Here is a 7,073-nt window from a genome sequence, read left to right on the forward strand (position 1 = left end):
GTCAAGGCAAGCAGGTGTCAGGCAATTCTGTAGGAGGCACATCTGGTTGTCTCCCTCGGTGTGATGTCAGTAGCCATTGGTGATGATTACTGCCTGTATCTAGTAGTTCACTTGGTTTGCAGAATGGAGATATTCTAATTTTAATAATTTCTACTCATTTGTTAGTTGAAACACTATTATAAAGAGATACTCCCCCAATCTATTATTTGGTTACCCAGTGGTATATAGTTCATATAGAAAGGCAGGATAGATTCTTTGTTTTTATTTAAACCATTTTTCAAGTTAATGAATTGATGCCCTATCACATTCTGAAGGTGATCAATTCTTTTTGAGCTCATAGATTTAAACATATTTGATTTGTTTTAATCCATCAAAATTACTATTATCATGACTGAAGCTCCAGTTCTCTCATTTTTGGCCAGTGAAATCTTCTTCAGGTGGGCTGTGAAATTTTTTGAGGTGGTCCTAACAGTCTTCCATAACCTCCTTGGTATTTGATAGACAAGATATTCCAGGCTCATCTTGTCATTTTCTGCCACAGACTTGGAATTAGCCATTTTTTCCAGAGGCTCTGGTTTCTTTTAGTGAGAAATAGTATTTCAAGACCACAGTGTGGGCCCTAGGGATGCTCATTGCTAATAGGCTGGTCATTGTTTCTACTCAGTCTCTGCCTTTGTCTGTCCCTATATATTTACTTATATTTATATATGTGTATAACTTTTATATTTATATATTTATATAACATATAATATATAAAAACATACTTTTTGAATCATTTAAAAATAAGTTGCAAATATCATGACAATTCACCCCAAATGACACTTTCAATGACTTGATAATATCATCTAACATACAGTCCACTTACCTTCAAAATGGTATTTACATATTTTTAAAATCCAAGATGAGGGGACTTCCCTGGTGGTGCAGTGGATAAGACTCCAAGCTCCCAATGCAGGGTGCCCAGGTTTGATCCCTGGTCAGGGAACTAGATCCCACATGCATGCCGCAACTAAGGAGCCTGAGTGCTGCAACTAAGGAGCCCGAGTGCTGCAACTAAGGAGCCTGCAGGCTGCAACTAAGGTGCCCACATGCTGCAACTAAGGAGCCCGCCTGCCGCAACTAAGACCTGGTGCAACCAAAATAAATAAATAAATAAATAAATAATTTTAAATAATCTAAGATGAAATCCAGATTCATGCATTATGTCTGGCTGTTACATCTCTTTCGTCTCCTTTAATATAGAATAGTATCCCTCTGCCTTTTCTTTTTTCTTTCCTGACACTGACATTTTGAAGAATCTGAGTTACTGTCTTATAGATTTACCACAATTCTGGATTGGTCCTAATGATAAGCTTCAAGTTAAACATTTTGGCAAGACAACTACATAAATGACATTGTGTATGTCCCCCTGTAGCTTATGAGAAAGAGGTAGAGAATGTAAATGTTGTTCTGTTATTACTGAGAAACAAGTTTGATCACTTGGTTAAGGAGCGTCTGCCAGATATCTTCACTGGAAACATATTTTTTCATTTTTAATTAAAAAAGAATCTGTGGGGTAATAATTTGAATAACATAACTATCTTATTCTCCAACAAACTTTCACCCAGTGGTTTTAGCATCCTTTATTAATCCTTGCCCGAATCAATTATTATATAAGGGTTACAAAATGATGATTTCTAATGAAATCATTTTGTTTCTATTTATTATCTCCTTCTCTTTAAGTTATTCTTCTATAAAGATCTTTTCCTCTTTTCTCTTTTTCTGTCTCTCTCTCTGAGTATCCCTAGGGGTATCATGGATTTTCAAAATGATATTCCATATGGCCAGTGGCAACACCTTTGAGCTGGCTCCTTCAAAATGTTTTGTCCACTTTAGCTTTCTTGTCACAATCAGAAGGGCATTTTATAGACTATATGGAAATGCATAATATAAGGTCACACACCACTTAACAATTTCTAGCACAGCGACCAGCCTCCTGTCACATTTGTTGAAATGAACTAAATTTGCACCCTCCTGAACCATGTCCCTTCTTAGTGTGAGTCCAGCCAGCAAAGAGCATTGCAAGTGTTACTGAATGAAAGAGAGGGTGGTGGGGTGGTTTGGGAGACAGGCTTAGCCAGGACTAAATTCTGCTTCTAGCCCATTAATAGCTTAATAGACCATTAAGGTCTCAGGAAGCGGTTCAACCTCTCTGAGTTTCAGTTTGCTAATCTGTTAAAAAGAGAGAGAGAGAGAATAATAAGATCTATCTGATAGGAGTGACTCTGAGGTTTACAGAGTGTCTGGTTCGCTGCAGGCATTCAGTAAATACAGCAATCACACCGCACCCAGAGTCTGAAATATTGAACGGCATAAAAATCCAATTTAATACTCGTGTTTTTGCTTTCTGTGCCAGAAGAAAAGACTCATCAGGGAGGGAGCCTGTTGAGGGCTGCCCTTGGGTACAGACTTGGTAGGAGTCTCTCTTGTTTTTATCCCATCCACGACTGAAAGATGAGATCCTGATTTGCGAGCGGAATTTTCTTCTGTCTACAGATAAGTGTTTGTCTCCTCTCTGGGTTCGTCCTCCCTCTCCCTCTTTCCTTCTTTCTTTTTTCCTTTCTTCCTTTCTTTTGTATCATGGTAAAATAGATACAACATTAAATTTATCATTTTAACCATTTTAAAGTGTACAGCTCAGTGGTACTAGGTACATTCACATTGTGCAACCACTGCCACCATCCATCTCCAGGACTTTTCATCTTCCCAAACTGAAACTTCGCACCCATTAAACACTAACTCCCCACCCTCCCCTCCCCCCAGCCCCTGGTAACTACCAGTCTACTTTCTATAAATTTGACTACTTTAGGTAACTCATATATGTGGAATCACATATTTGTCTTTTAGTTTTTGTTTAACAGCTCATACCCCATTTCTCATTTTAAAATGTTTTGTTGCAAGAGGAAAAAAATACAATGCAGTATAAAATGTTGATAGCATCATCAAGTTTCTTATACAATTTTCAACCTACCAGAAAGATAAACAAATAACCGACAACAGAGGGACAAGCCTTTTTTTTTTTTTTTTTCTGTTTGCTATCAGTAATTAAAGCTAAAAGTTGTATTATTGAGTAAAAACAAAATAAAAATGGGGAGACAAAATTCTCTGGGTAAATGGCTCTTCTGGCATTCTATATTTTTTCCTCAAATTATCACCTTATTTGGTTATCTCTACATTTTAAAGACACCCAGAACTGCCCTTGAGGATAAGGACATCACTTACCACTGGGGGGGGTTGGACAGCTGCCATGTTCTGAGGGAAGGTCGGGTGAGGGTTGGGGGACGGGGGGAAAATGCTACAACCTGTAGCTTCTGTCCCTAGGCAATGTGCCTCTTTGACCCTGGGGAGACTCCCTCAGTGACTGATTAAGGGCTATGTCAGAAATGTCCAGAGAACAGAGGAAGAATTCAGTCCAATTCAGTCTCTCACCGCTGAGCCAGAGGTCTCCAGTGACCCTACCTCTCACGTGCCAAGTCTCACCTTATACGCCCCATCCCTTCTCATGTGAGACGCAGCTTGCCCTGCACGTGCGGGCAGAAGTACCATCCCTCCGTGGGCACTGTAGGACCCTGTTGCTGCGCCTCCTTCGGCAGAAACCACATCACAATTTGGGTGTTATGGGAAAAGCAATCCCATTTGGTGAGGTCCACCTTACAGCCCTCACATGACAGAAGCAGCAGTACTAAGCCACCTCTTCCTGTTCACCAGGAGTCAACTCCAAGCCCAATAAGCCCTGTAATTCTGCATACCTACAGTGGCCTGAGTAACAGACAAACTGCTGTCTATGTGAGCAGCTTCTCCTGGTGGACCACAGACAAGCAGCTGAGCCAGGTTATTCACTTTGTAGGAGTCTGTGGTGTGGTGGAGTTGAAATTTGCAGAGAATGGAGCAAATGGCCAGTCCAAAGGGGTATGCTGAGGAGGTGGAAGCCTCTGAAAACTGTCCACAAAACTGTTGGAAATTCTTGCCAGAAAAGCACTTAATGGAGAAAAAAGTGGATGTGAGGTCAGCCACCTGGCAGAACCTGCTACAGTTTGAGGCAGGGGCTCAGAACGTGAATGTATTTGAGTCTCAAGAGTGGAAATAGCTCCATGGGACCATGCCCGAGATTCTAGTGGTTCGGCTGGTGGATGGGCCACACTCTGAGCAACTTGGACTCTCATTCGTCCACATGGATAAGCCCCCCAGTGTGCTGCCTGATTTCAACTGCCCTCCTTCAGCCCTTCACCTGATGGGTCTGGCCCCAGTCCCAATTCCATCCCTACCACTTCTCTCCTCAAGCTTTGGAGTCCCTCCTCTTCCTTCTGGCATCTACCATGAGCGTCTCATGCCCCTCCATTATCTCCTTATTTAGCTGTACCTTCCCCTGGGTCATCCCACCGCCTTTACCTCGATCCAGCCTTCTTTCCCCCACCAAATGCTACAGTGGGGTCTCCACCAGATTTTTACATGAAGGCCTTTGGCCCCTCTATCCACCACTGCAGCCAAGATTTGGGCTTTCCACACTCTATGGTGAGTGAAGCTGCATTTGGAGGGAGCATGAAGCAAAACAGAGCAATTTCCAACAGTGCCATTTCCAAAGTGATTTCTGGAGCCAGTGCAGGGGATTACAGTGACTTGATTGAGATGCTGCTTGCAGCTATTACTGTTATCAAACAGTCTCAGGTCGTCAGTGATGAGTGTTGCTGTGTCCTCATCTCCCCCCTTAAGAGCTTCATGGCACTGAAGCCAAGTCCTACAGTGTGGGTGCCAGCAGGAGCTCTTCCAGGAAAATAAATCTGTTCAGAGATCATCTAGCTGGTCCCAAGAGAGCAGCAGGAGGTGCCAGGACCTGCTCCTTAATGAAGATCAGCATGATGATTATTTCCGAGAAAGGAACCAGGAGCCCAAGAGATATCAGAATAAAGAATGGGACTGGCACCATTGAGAAAGGAGTCTGGTTGGAAGCAAATTTTTTTAATGGACTTGCATCTCCTCACCTTCATCAGGCATGTAGGTGGATGTACCTGAGAATTTTCAAGCCCTGGATTCCTCTGAGTGGGAAGAAACATTCCCTTCCATCTTGCTAGAGAAGAGCAGCACCCCCTTTGCCAACAGGTGACACAAGGGCTTTACCTGAGGCAGACGTAAGATGATACTTGTCCTTTTCAAGATTGATCCCAGCTTCCATCATTGCCATCAGATTATTTTTATTGAAGTATAGTTGATTTACAATGTTGTGTTAGTTTCAGGTATACAGCAAAGTGATTCAGTTATACATATATATATATGTGTATATATATATATGTATCTGCAGATATATCTATTCTTTTTCAGATTCTTTTCCATTATAGGCTATTACAAGATATTGAGTATAGTTCCCTGTGCTATACAGTAGGTCCTTGATGTTTATATGTTTTATTTATAGTGGTGTGTATCTGTTAATCCCAAGCTCCTAATTTATCTCTCCCCTACTCCCTTTCTACTTTGGTAACCATAAGTTTGTTTTCTATGTCTGTGAGTCTGTTTCTGTTTTGTAAATAAGTCCATTTGTATCATTTTTTTGGATTCCACATATAAGTGACATCATATGATAATTTGTCTTTCTCTGCCTGACTTACTTCACTTAGTATGATACTCTCTAGCTCCATCCATGTTGCTACAAATGGCATTATTTCATTCTTTTTTATGGCTGAGTAATATTCCATTGTGTATGTATGTATGTATGTATGTATGTATATATATATATATATATATATATACATATATATATATATATACCACATCTTCTTTATCCATTCATCTGTTGATGGACACTTAGGTTGCTTGGAGCTACCATATGGACCCAGCACTCCCACTTCTGGGCATACATTTGGAAAAGACAAAAACTCTAATTTGAAAAGATACGTGCACCCCAATGTTCAGAGCAGCATTATTATCAGTAGTCAAGACACAGATGCCATCAGATTTTAATAATTTGGGTCAGCTCTCTGCATAGCCCAAGCAGTCCCCTCTGCAGGAGCAGACAGCTTTCTTAGGGGAAGGACTAAAATGTACTGACAGGAACATGGAAACAAGTGTGGGAGCGGATCTTGAGGGTGACGGACAGAGGGAGGTGGAGTGTGAAGGGGAGCATTGTACAGTGAGCATTTATTGACCTGGGAGCACCCTCCCATGACTCAGCATTTAACTTCCAGGCAGGGACACTTAATAAGTTGCTGGCCGGGTTCTCTGTTAGTTGGACATGAAAATAACTTACAACAAATGAGGCAGAAATGCCACAATTGCTTGGGCGAAGTGTGGAGAGAAGAGCCAGAAGGGCATGTTTGTAGTGGTTTATTATAGGACAGACACCGAGAACCTAACCAGTGACTATGTTCCGCGGGAAGAGGGTCCAGAAGATAGTCCTGTCACTAAGGCAAGAAGGAACGCGCTAGTGAGGGTGACAGTGGCAGCGCTGAGAAGTCAAGGGCACTGCCCTCCGTAGGCCTGACCACACCCCCGGCTCATCTGGTTCCAGTGCAGACCTCTGGAGGGGACCCTGGAGCTGGTCAGTGGACAGTCCCCGTGAGCGGCCGGTGTCTAGCCTCAAGCACGTGCCTGGCTTTCTCTCTGCTTTCTGCCTTAGGACTTTCTCCAGAGTCTGCTCAGTCCACGTGGATGTGATGCGGAAGTGGGGTGTGTTACTGCCTTAGGGGACGAACTTCAGGGAATGAGGAACAAGCAGTTAGTGAATGAATCCCCCCGCCTCCCTGTCCTTCAGCGGGATAATCCTGGGACACACTGGCCACAGTTCCTCTGAGGGCCTGTGGTGTGATGAGTCCCTGCCATCCATGGCGGTAAAAATTCTCCCTCTATTGGCCTCAGATACAGGCTACTCCAAAGTCGAAAGTCACTGTGTATTATTCTCTCTCCTGCTCTGTCTCCCTCTCCCAGCAGCCTCACTCCTGCTCCCTGGGGTCACCTCCCAGTTCAACTCCACACTCCAGTCTGTGTCTCACACTTTGCTTTCAGGGGAGCCCCACCTAAGGCTCTTCTTCTGTGCTAGAACTTCA

General features: G+C 42.9%; 1 pseudogene; it reads left to right on the forward strand.

The window, feature by feature from the left end:
• The first annotated feature begins 387 nt into the window (after positions 1 to 387).
• LOC118889909 lies at positions 388 to 4,966 on the forward strand (annotated as a pseudogene).
• Positions 4,967 to 7,073: the final 2,107 nt, after the last annotated feature.

The sequence above is a fragment of the Balaenoptera musculus genome, chromosome 2, assembly GCF_009873245.2.
Source record: "Balaenoptera musculus isolate JJ_BM4_2016_0621 chromosome 2, mBalMus1.pri.v3, whole genome shotgun sequence".
Taxonomy (NCBI): Eukaryota; Metazoa; Chordata; class Mammalia; order Artiodactyla; family Balaenopteridae; genus Balaenoptera; species Balaenoptera musculus.